The 11733-nt window shown below is 42.4% G+C and overlaps 1 long non-coding RNA gene across 1 annotated transcript; it reads left to right on the top strand.

The window, feature by feature from the left end:
• The first annotated feature begins 324 nt into the window (after positions 1 to 324).
• LOC132390772 (uncharacterized) lies at positions 325 to 6197 on the top strand. The gene is made up of 3 exons (XR_009511004.1): positions 325 to 1001; positions 4291 to 4323; positions 4996 to 6197. It is a non-coding gene; the product is annotated as an uncharacterized LOC132390772 (long non-coding RNA).
• Positions 6198 to 11733: the final 5536 nt, after the last annotated feature.

The raw sequence follows: 11733 nt of genomic DNA, 5'->3' as shown, positions 1-11733 counted from the left end.
TCACCACACAGCTGGTCTGTACAGACCACGTGAGATCCTCAATGATGTTTATGCCGAGGAACATAAAGCTGTTCACTCTCTTAACCCCAGATCCATTTATGTCAATAGGAGCTAACCTGTCTCCACTACTCCTGTAATCCACAACCAGCGCCTTTGTTTTTGCGACATTGAAGGAGAGGTTGTTTTCTTGACACCTCTGTGTCAGGGTGGTGACTTCTTCTCTGTAGGCTGCCTCATTATTATTTGAGATTAGGCCAATCAGTGTAGTCAGCAAATTTAATTAGCAGATTGGAGCTGTGGGTGGCGACACAGTCAGGGGTTTCCAGAGAGTAAAGGAGGGGGCTTAGTACACAGCCCTGAGGGGCAGTGTGTTGAGGGTCAGAGCTGAGGGAGCCCACTCTTATCACTTTGCCAGTGATCTGACAAGAAGTCAGGATCCAGCTACACAAGGCAAGGTGAAGGCCAAGGTCTCTGAGATTCTCGTCGAGTCTGCAGGGAATTATGGCGTTGAATGCTGAACTATAGACCAAGAACAGCATTCCCACATAAGCATCCCTCTTCTCCAGATGTGTAAGGATGGTGTGTAGAGCTGTAGTTATTGCATCATCTGTTGATCGGTTGCATCAGTAGGTGAATAGTAGGAGGTCCAATGTGGGTGGTAACATGCTGCAGATGTAGTCCCTGACCAACCTCTTGAAGCAGTTACTTATTATTGAGGTGAGTGCAACAGGATGCCAGTCATTCACATATTTTCCTTTGGTCTTTTTAGGTACTGGAATAATGGTGGATGATTTGAAGCAGGAGGGCACTCTACACAGGGAGAGGGAGAGATTAAAAATGTCTGTAAACACACCTGCCAGTTGTGCTGCGTACATCCTGAGTACTCGCCCTGGGATGCTGTCTGGTCCCGCAGCCTTGTGACTGTCCACTCGTTGGAAACATCTAAGTACTTCGGCTTCAGAGACAACCAAGCTGCTGGTCGCATCATCTTGGTGATCTTGGTAGGCCTATCCATATCTTAATGAAGGAACTAACTGTCCTCTCCAGCTTTTCAACATGAGTGATGGGGACTTCATACGATGTCAGTGGCTATAACACCCGAGGGAGCAATCCAAACTGAAGGCACCAGAGCTTGAGGCTTCCTGGCAGCAAGGTCTTATCCATGGCTTTAAGCACTTTGATGATTTCTTCTCCCAGCACTTTCACTTGATTTGTATCACTGAGGTTTACATTGTACCAATGCCCCAAGCTTTTAACTGGTATTACCGACACAGTAGGAATTACTTTCCCATCGAAATAAAACTTCTAGCCTTCCCTTGACCAAAGAAATGCTCCTAGACTTCTTTGTTTTAAATGTCATTTGATGTTTGAATGGAGCTTCTGAAGCAACCATTTGGTACTTGGGATGGTAGTTGTCAAGATGATTAAATCATCCATAAATCCCTGGATTAGTGGTCGGTGTAGTCCTGACTTCAGTCGTTCTCCTCCTACTACCCATTTAGAAGCTCTAATAATTACTTCCACTGGCATGGTAAAGGCCAGCAGAGAGATGGTGCAACCTGCCATTATCCCTATCTCCACAGGCTGCCACTCTGCGGTTATCAATGAGAACCAGAGGTCTTGAAAGTAGGTTTTGACCAGGATGTACCACCATTCCGGTACATGGAAAAGTTCAAATGATGACTACAGGCGGTTATGTGAGAGCAACCCAAAGGCATTGGCTAAGTCTAAGGACAAGTCTCAAGGGATGTAATAGGGAGAGGATATTCTCTTTTTCCAATAGGATCGCTCGCAATAGAATACCAAGACTACAGTAATATTATGGGCTTTAGCAGAAAGCAAATGGAGCTAATGTCAATATTAAAATATTCACAGTAGCACAGCAGATAACACAATGTTATTTCAGTGTGGGGTTTGGAGTTCAGAGTTCGATTCTGACCTCATCTGTAAGAAGTTTATACATTCTTCCTGTGAGGGTTTTCTCCCACAGTCCAAATATATACCACTTAGTAGATTATTTAGTTATTGTAAATTGTTCCAAGATTAGGCTATGGTTAAATAGGTGGTTTACTGGGCAGTGTCGCTCGTTGGGCTGGAAGGGACTGTTCTGTGTTGTATCTCTAAATTAAAAAAAAACAAATATATATCAAAAATCATTTCATTTGTAAACTGCAAAGAGACCCTGTAAATGTAAGCCTTTAACATAGGAAATCTCTGAGAAGGACTCAAGAGATTCTGCAGGTGCACAGCAGCACACATAAAATGCTGGAGGAAATCAGCAAGTCCAACAGCATCTATGGAGGGGGATAAACAGATGATGTTTTGAACAGAGACCCTTCTAAAAAGGAGATGCTTTGACTGATTAATTTAAGATGTACAAAACTTTTACTAGTTCCCTTGTTAGAAGTGGCTTTTGTTGATGGACTTCAAACTATATCAAGTAGGCAGAAACCTGCTGGGTTATATGAAAGTTCAAAATTCAAAGTAAATTTATTATCAAAATACATATATGTCACCATATCCAACACTGAGATCAATTTTCTAGCAGGCATACTCAATAATCCAATGACCATATTAGAATCAAAGAAAGCCCCACCAGTAGGGCGTACAACTAGATTGCAAAAGGCAGCAAACTGTGCAAATGCAAAAAGTATAAAAGGAAATAATAATAATAATAATAAATAAATGAATAAGCAAAAACATTGAGAACATGAGATAAAGAGTCCTTGAAAGTGAGTCCATAGGTTGTGGGAACAGTTCAGTGATAGGGAAAATGAAGTTGAGTGAAGTTATCCCCATTGGTTCAAAAGCCTGGTGGTTGAGGGGTAGTAATTGTTCCTGAACCTGATGGTGTGAGTTTTGAGGCTCCTGTACCTTCTTGCAGATGGCAGCAGCAAGAAGAGAGCATGGTCTGGGTGGTGAGGGTCCCTGATGATGGACGTTGCTTTCCTGTGACAATGCTCTGTGTACGTGTGTCAATCGTGGGAAAGGCTGTATCCACTACTTTTTGTAGGATTTTCCATTCAGGGGCATTGGTGTTTCCATACCAGGCCGTGACGCAGCCAATCAATATACTCTCCACCACATGTCTACAGAAGTTTGTCAAAGTTTTAGATGTCATGCTGAATCTTCGCAAATTTCTAAGGAAGTAGAGTCACTGCTGTGCTTTCTTAATAATGGCACTTATGTTCTTGGCCCAGCACAGGCCCTCTTAAATGATAATACCAATGAATTTAAAGTTGCTGACCTTCTCTACCAAGGCTATTTCTTGTTTTTTAGCCAGAACCACTTACCCGATGCAAAATGTTTCAAGATTGTTAGCAAACAATATTAGAACCATTCAACTGGATGCTTTGTAGACCTATTGAAGAATAATTCTTTACTCCTTCTTCTATTTGTTCACTTGTCTGAGGCCATGCTGCTTCTGTGGAGATTGAGAACTGTCAGAATTTCTAGAAGTGTACTGGGTTTCACATTGTCAATGATAACATGTCTGTTCAGCATACCTAGTGTTCAGGTGCTTGCCATTTCACATCATTTACAATACTTTATTTTTGTACCCTGAATAAATTATCTAAGGGGCACCACCCTGAACTTCTAGCTAATTTTTTTTTTATATGTAATTGTCAAACACATATTGTAATAACATAAAATATATTAGATTAGGCTTCTACATCTCAAAAGTAAATCACTTCCATTTGACACCATCTTTATGGCTGACATTTGTTGCTTACACTGATAAGGGAACATTCTACTAGCTTTTAGCAAAATATCATTTTTATGATTTAATTTGCACAGTAAAACAAATATTCTAAGTAAATGGCTCTTATTTACATGGTGTATCTTCACCAGATGATCCCTAGCTAAGTTATAGAAATAGACTTTAAAAGTCAACATTTTAAAATTAGGTTTCCTTTCATGTTAGATTTCTATAATTGTTTAAACAGAACATCAATTTTCTGTTTGTAGATAAAATTATAAGAAATAATTACTACCAAGAACTAGAATGTTTTAAAGCCTTGAAGGATTGTTTAATTTTTTTATAAAATAATTGGGTTTTCAATTTGCAGAGCATTGGAGAATAAAATTAGATTCCAAGCAAGTAATGCAATGCTTCTGTGGGATTGCATGTGATGAATCAGAAATGTATGGAAATGAAAGGATTTCAGTATTAAGAATTGCTGTAATTTTGTTAACATCAGTATTCATTACTATTTAGATTGCTTGCCTTGACCATAATTCAGAGTATTGGTGACTCAAAATTAATTTTGGTTTCTTCCTCTTTTCTAGCATGTTGGGAGTTGATGTCTCAGAATTTGGAAGGTAAGATTTAAAAGTTATTAAATTTATAAGATCACTAAGTGCCAATGTGAAGATGATCTTTAGTCTTGATTTTGTAAAACTCTGTCCATGCCACAAGGATTAATGTGGATGGGAACCAGGGCTGTAAATGCAGGCTCATTCCTTTGTAGCAGATAGGTCAAGGAAAGAGTGATGTCCTGACAGCTGCTGACTCCTGAATGCTGTGACAACTCATGCTTCCAAATCTCACTGTTGATCAAAGATGTTCAAAGTAAATGGCTCTTATTTACCCGGTGTATCTTCACCAGTTGATCCCTAGCTAAATTACAGAGAGAGACTTTGAAAGATGCTTAGAAATAGTTAGAAAACAATTAACATTTCCTGCCATAACATTACTAAAGTTAACAAGTTTACTTTAACAGACATACACTGATAGAACAATAATACTGTGGGGTAACGTAACTGGGAGAAATGTACATAATTCACAACCACCGATATTGAGTTGGAGTTTCACCTTAAGAGGTTGGTCTGATGTGATGACATTGTTACATAAGGATTTTTAACGCACTTTTGTTGCGTAGATTTTGGAGTTCGATACAAAGTATTACAGGTTTCATTAAACATATAACCTCACATTTCATTTTATTTGCCTATCCCTACATTGGTGACCCTGATGCTCTACGACAATACCAGAGTTATTGAACATGTTGCCCAAGGCAGTCGCTTTGAAACTGCTGGAGCAAAATGCTGTTGCTTGGCTCGTACTAGCTGAGGCTCAATTCACTCTGCAAGTAATCTCCGCTGACAACACCGAATTTTACTACGTGGTATCGTCACTCAGAAGTTCCACAGCTGCGATTGTGGTGAGTCTGCTTGAATACTACCAAGTGCTGACCGCCTCATAACTTTAACTGTGCCAGCGCACAGAGATCTGTGAACACCATGGGTTCCAGCCACCAGGGTCGTTCACTGAACATTACAGACACCCTTTCAGGGCAGCGTTTCTTGTGTGACCCAGGTGCTCAAGTGAGTGCACTGCCAGCCTCGTCTATTGATGAGAAAGCAAAGAGCGAGGAGGAGGCCACCAAATGCAGGAAGATCTAGACTTACGGGACACGATGGGTGCGCTCTGCTTCAGTGGATGACGTTACGTATCACCCACAGTCCAATGGCCAATGCCAGCGGTTTCACTCCTCCTTAAAGTCTGTTCTGAACGTTTCCCTGACCAATGAATGTTGGCAACATTGTCTCCCATGGGTCCTTCTGGAGCTCAGAACTTCTCCAAAAGCTCAGAACTGTCCATGGCAGAGTTACTAGTCCCAGACGATTTCATTCCTGATACCACGACCACCTGGTTGGCCTCTCAACAGCCTTCCACTCCTCAATAAATTCAATTCCTTTTCACCTATTTCTACCTCCCATTATGGTGTACAGCACTCTTGGGTTTCTGTTGACCTACATTCCACCTTGTTAGATTTCTTCGACCATGACACAGGCTAACATCTCCTTAGGATGGCCCATTCTGAGTTTTGGAATGGGGAGAAAAGACTTTTATCATAGATAAGAGGGGTAAACCCGAACATACTTCTGTACATCACCTTAAACCAGCCCAAAAAGATTCCGCTACCATGCCCCTGACATCAGAGCATGACCATGAGTGTCAACACACCTCTGGATGAGCCAGAGGCACCTGCTGTTCCTCCACCCATGGAACACAGGACCTGAGCCAGGTGGCTCGTCCAAGCTCCAGACAGGCTCACAACGCCAATTTTGTTGAATTCTGGGAGGGTCAGTGTAGGGTTACATAATTGAGAGAAATGTGCATAGTTCTCAACCACAGATATTGAGTTGGGATTTCATTCTAAGTGGCTGGTGTGATGTGATGTCATTGTTATGTAAGGATTGTTAGTGTGCTTTTGTGCTTAGATTTTAGAGTTCAATAAAATGTATTACAAGTTTCATTAAACATCACACTTTGTTTTATTTGCAAGGGCCTACAATATTAATCCTTGCTTTCATTTACACTATCAGTGAAGGTTGGCTGTCCCACTCAAATGAATTCAGCTGCTCTAGATTTATCATCTCCGTCGGGCATGAAGCTGAGCAGCAAGATATGAAGTACATTTGCTAACTCACATGAAGGCATTATGAATAGCCCTGGAATTTCTGGGGTGGAATGAGAAATCAAATGCACCCGTGGAGCTTTATGTAATTCTGTAATCCAGCATTGCAACATGCAATGAAGAGTGTGTGGCGTAGATATATTGTAGCTAACTAGCAATTCTCAGTGGAAGTCTCAACAAATCTTCAGTTCCAATTTTGCCTCATGTATTGGACATCACCGCACGAACGTTAAGATTTTGTTTCAAACAATTAACGTTTAACATTTCTTGTCTGAGCTTTTGACTTTTTTGAATCTGTCATGATTGAGAAATAAATACATAGTAATACACACACAATTCTGGAGGAACACAGCATGTTAGGCAGCACCTATGGAGGAGAATAATCGGTAGATGTTTTAGGCTGAAACCATTCATCAGAACTGAAAGGAAGTGATAGAAAACAAAATAAGAAGGTGGAGGGAGGGGAAGGAATACAGGATGACAAGTGAGGGGGAAGGCGGGTGTGTGATAGTGGGGAGGGATGAAGTAAGAAACTGGGATGTGGTAGATGGAAGAAGTAAAAGGATGAAGAAGAAGTAATCTGATAGGAGAGAACAATGCACCAAGGGAGAAAAGAAAGGAGAAGGGACAGCAGAGGGTGGTGATGGACAGTTGAGAAGAAGAGAAAGGGTGAGAAGGGAACCAGAATGAGAAATGGAAAAAGAGAAGGGGGGAGAGAGAATTAGAGAAATTGATGTTTGTTCCATCAGATTGGAAGCTATCCAGATGGAATATGAGGTGCTGCTCCTCCAGTCTGAGAGAGGCAACATCATGGCGGTAATGGAGCCCATGGACAGACTATTGCATTGGGAAGTTGTATTGAAATGAGTGGCCACCGGGGAATGCCACCTTTTGCGGTGGATGGAGTGAAGTTGCTCAATGACGCTGTCCCCTGATCGACACTGTGACTCACTGATGTAGAGCAGGCTGCTTGGGAGCATCAATGCAGTTGGTAACCCCAACATATTCACAGGTGAAGTGATGCCGACTGCTTAGGACCCTTATGGGGCAAGGGTGAGGGAGCATATGTAGGGGCAAGTATAGCACTTGTTACACTTGCAGGGATAAGTGCCAAGAGGGAGAACAGTGGGAAGGGATGAGTGGATGAGGGAGTCACATAGAGAGAAATCCCTACAGAAAGTCAAGAGTGCAGCAGAAGGAAAGATGTACATGGTTATAGGATAGTGAAGATGACGGAAGTTATGGAAAGTGATGTACTGGATATGGAAGCTCATGGTGCAGTAGGTAAGGACAAAGGGAAACCTATCCCTGTTATGGTGGTGGGAGGATAGGGTGAAGCCAGCTGTGTAGTAAATGGAGGAGATGCGGGTGAGTGCAGAAGCAATGGTAGTGGAGGGGAAATCCCTTTCTTTGAAAAAGGAGGACATCGCAGATGTTCTGGAATGGAAAGCCTCATCCTGAGAACAAATGCAGCAGAGACAGAAATGGAATAGCATTTATTACAAGTGACAGGATGGGAAGAGGTAGAGTCAAGATAGCTGTGAGAGTCAGTAGGTTTGTAAGATATCAGTTGTCATGTACCTTTGCTAGGTCTTATAACGAGAACCAAAAAACACAGAGTGGATCTTGCAAGGAGAAGTACCTCCATTCCTCATGGATGGCAGAGTGCTTCTGATTTATAGCTTAAAAAGTTCATTTTTTATGCACGTTTTCAGGTGATTCTTTGGCTGTTATCTGTTATGGCGGTCAGCTCCTCCACTGCAGTACATCTGTAGTACTCAAAGCCATGCAGTATATCAATCTCCCCTTAGTTACACAATGAACAATGATCAAGACATTAGATGCCTCTTGCCATGTACACACTTAGCTTAATGCAAAGCACTCTGGGATTATACAGGTTCCATTTTGTCACATTACAACATTAAATATGTAAAATCTCCAAGTTTCCACACAGTAGGTAGTCTGTCTCCAGAGATGGAGACAGAAAAATTGAGAGAGGGGAGAGGATGTTAGAGATGGGCCAAGTAAATTTATGGGCAGGGTGGAAGTTGGAGACACATTTGAAGAAACTGTTGAACTCAGCATGGAGCAGCACCAATGCAGTTATCAATACAGTGGAGAAAAAGAGTTACAGTATAGGCTTTTATCTGCAACATGGATTGTTCCATGTAGCAGATAAAAAGACAGTCATGTGGGTGTTTAGTTTTGCCAAAGGAGAGTGGTGATGGAGGGGTGCTAGTTCTGTTGTCCAGAATGAAGCCAAGAGCTTCAAGGTGTTACTGATGAGCAGTGTACAGAGACTGGATACCTGTAGTGAAAATAAGGAAAGCAGGGCAAAGTAACTTAAAGTGATTGAAGTGATCGAGGATGTGTGAAATGTCCTGGATGTGGGTAGGAAGGGATTGAACAAAAGGAGAACAGAATGGAGTTAAGGTATATAAATGTGAGTTCAGTGGAGGAGAGGATGGGATTACAAAGACAGTCAGCCTTGTTCAGGTAGAAATGAACAGTGTGAGGTAAGGAAGCTATGAGGTTGGTGGCAATGAATGGGAGCTCTCCAGTGGCGATGAGGTTCGTGATGATGCAGGAGACAAAGGTCTGATGTTTCTTAGCGGAGTTCTGTTCAAGGGTAAGTAAGAGGAGTTGTTTGACAGTTGCCACCTTGGCTCAGCAAGGCGGAGGTCAGTCTGCCAGACTGCACCAGAACCCCTCTTGTCTGCAGGCTTGATGATGAGGCTGGATTTGGTGCAGAGAGAGTGGAGAGCAGTGCACTCAGAAGGCGTATTGTTTGAATAGTAGAGCAGAGTGTGAAGGTTGTGATGGTTGATGACTCGTTGGCAGTTAGAGATGAAAAGATCTAGAGTAAGCAGAAGACCAGAGCGGGGTGTTGAAGAAGAGGAGAAGGGTTGAAGACTGGAGAAGGAGTTATTGCAGCGGACAGGGAATCCATGCCAAAGAAGTAGCTTCAGAGATGGAGATGACAGAGAAGAACTTGCCGTCAATGCAAGTGCTGAACTCACTGAGGGGCAGGTGTGGGGGGACAAAGATAAGGCCCTTGCTGAGGACAGAATGTTCTGATGCCAAGAGGGAAGGTGGAAAGGAAAGTGAAGACATGGCAGGGATTAGAGCTGGGGTCAGGAAAGGGTAGAGAGTTGGAGGGGTCAGAGGAAAGAGAAGGGTTGGCGTGTTCAGAGAAGGTGGGTGGAAGGAAGGTGCATCTCACAGAAATGAAGGAGGATGAGGAGTAGAGGGGAGCTGAGAGACCAGGGGTAGGTTGGGAGTAGTGGTGGGAGAAGAGGAGCAATAGTACAGTGAGAAAGGTCACGGTCTGAAGGGACATGGAGCTAAGGTCAGAGCCAGAGGCAGCTGGGACCTTAGTCTGGAGACGAAGCTGGAGGTAGTGGGGTCTGCAATCTGGAGGCAACCGAGGCTGAGGTCCGAGCCAGACTTAGAGTCAGGGGCATCTGCACCCTGAAAGAGGCCAATGACGAGGTCTGAGCTGGAGCGGCAGTGGTTGCAGTTTGTAGGTAGGAAACCTTTCAGTCTCTCCTGGATGTGAGAAAGGAGAAACGCTGGTGAGTGAAGGCACAGATGTGGTGGAGGATGACATTTTGGAGAAGTCCATAATAATACATAAAACTTTGTTCCAGTTTCTCAGTGCACATGTGAACTGAGTGAATATCTCTCAGCATTATCTTGCAGTTACGGGCAGACGGTAGCCATACCAAACTGTGATGCCTCTGAATCTGGGTTGAAGCCAAGCCAAAGAGAAATAGATAAGCTCAACGACAATAGTTACTGCTGATGAGGAATACATTAGTAAAGATAAATAAAAAGAAATCATAATGATTTTATGATGACTTATGCTATCGGAATCTAAAAATAGAACAATTTCTGCATATGCTAAATAAAGTGCTCTGCCTTAGTCATTTCTTAATTGTGATGTTTGTAAATTTGTTTGTGAGAAGCTGGAAGTACTCAGCAGGTCCAGCTGCAGTTGTGGGAAGTTAAAAAGAGTTACTATTTCAGGACAAAGACCCTTCTTCAGAGTTTGACTGAATGTTCAGTTGCTCATAAGCTTTTGAATGATCCAATATGTGAGTACCTTTGTACTAGTATGTGGACCATACCAGTCTTGTGAAGCAGCCAGTGAATATCCTTAGCCCACAATAGCTTATTTAATGTGAATGTAACAGAATGATCTTGTCACCTTGGGCACCACGACTATTCATGTGGCCAACTCACTCAACTCAATTTTCACAAACACAGCGTTTTGATGTAGTTTATCCCATTTCTTTTCAGTGATCCATTATGACACAGGCAGTTGTCTGGGCTTGCAGTATTCTGGCTTTGCATTTGTCCTGATGTAAATATGAACCCATCACCCATACAAATACATTGTGCACTGCATTTAACCTGATGACAAAAATCACACCAGCGTACATTTTCAGACTGATATTACGGTTCCTCAAAGTTATTTCACTGAACTTGCTGAAATAAATGACTTGTCTCTTTGTCAAGCAATCTAGAACAGCATTAATTTGCATGCTGATACACTGTCTGCCAATCAGTACTTCACTTGAATGCATACATAAAAACTGCAGAATCTGGAAGTCTGCAATTCAAGCTGAAAATATTGGAGATATTTAGCATCAGCGGAGAGGGCTACCAAGTTAACACTTGATGACTGTCATCGGAAATGGGTAATTGAGAAGTGACACTTATTTGCAGTGAAGAAGGGAGGGTGGAGAGAAGTAAATGAATGCCTGTATTAATGTGGAGACCAAAGAAATCCTTTGGACGCAAATATAATAGTTGTTCTCTAAGAAGAGGAGGTAAGCACTTATTAATCATGGTGATCTGTCTCAAGGTGAAACAGGTAAAAGGAATTGGATGACAGCAGCAGACAGAATATGGTACAGTAGTATTGTAGTTAGCACAACACTTTGCAGTACAGGCTCAGTTCCCACCGCTGCCTGTAAGGAGTCTGTGTGTTCTCCCGGCAACCGCGCATGTTTCCTCCCACAGTCCAAAGATGTGCTGGTTGGTAGAGTAAATTGGTCGTTGTAAATTGACCAGTGTTTAGGCCAGGATTAAATCAGGGGGTTGCTGGGCAGCCTGGCTCGAAGGGCCAGAGGAGGCTACTCTGCTCTGTAGCTCAACAAATAAATAAATACATAATGCAGGAAACCGGAAATGTGGAACCTAGCAGCTGCTGGAAACCCAAAATAAAAGAGAATACTGTAAATATTCAGCAGGTCAGGTAGCATCAATGAGAGGGAAAAAACTGAGTTCATGTTACAGGTTC

The sequence above is a fragment of the Hypanus sabinus genome, chromosome 3 (genome assembly GCF_030144855.1).
Source record: "Hypanus sabinus isolate sHypSab1 chromosome 3, sHypSab1.hap1, whole genome shotgun sequence".
Classification (NCBI taxonomy): Eukaryota; Metazoa; Chordata; class Chondrichthyes; order Myliobatiformes; family Dasyatidae; genus Hypanus; species Hypanus sabinus.
This window is presented reverse-complemented; position numbering and strand designations above follow the sequence as displayed.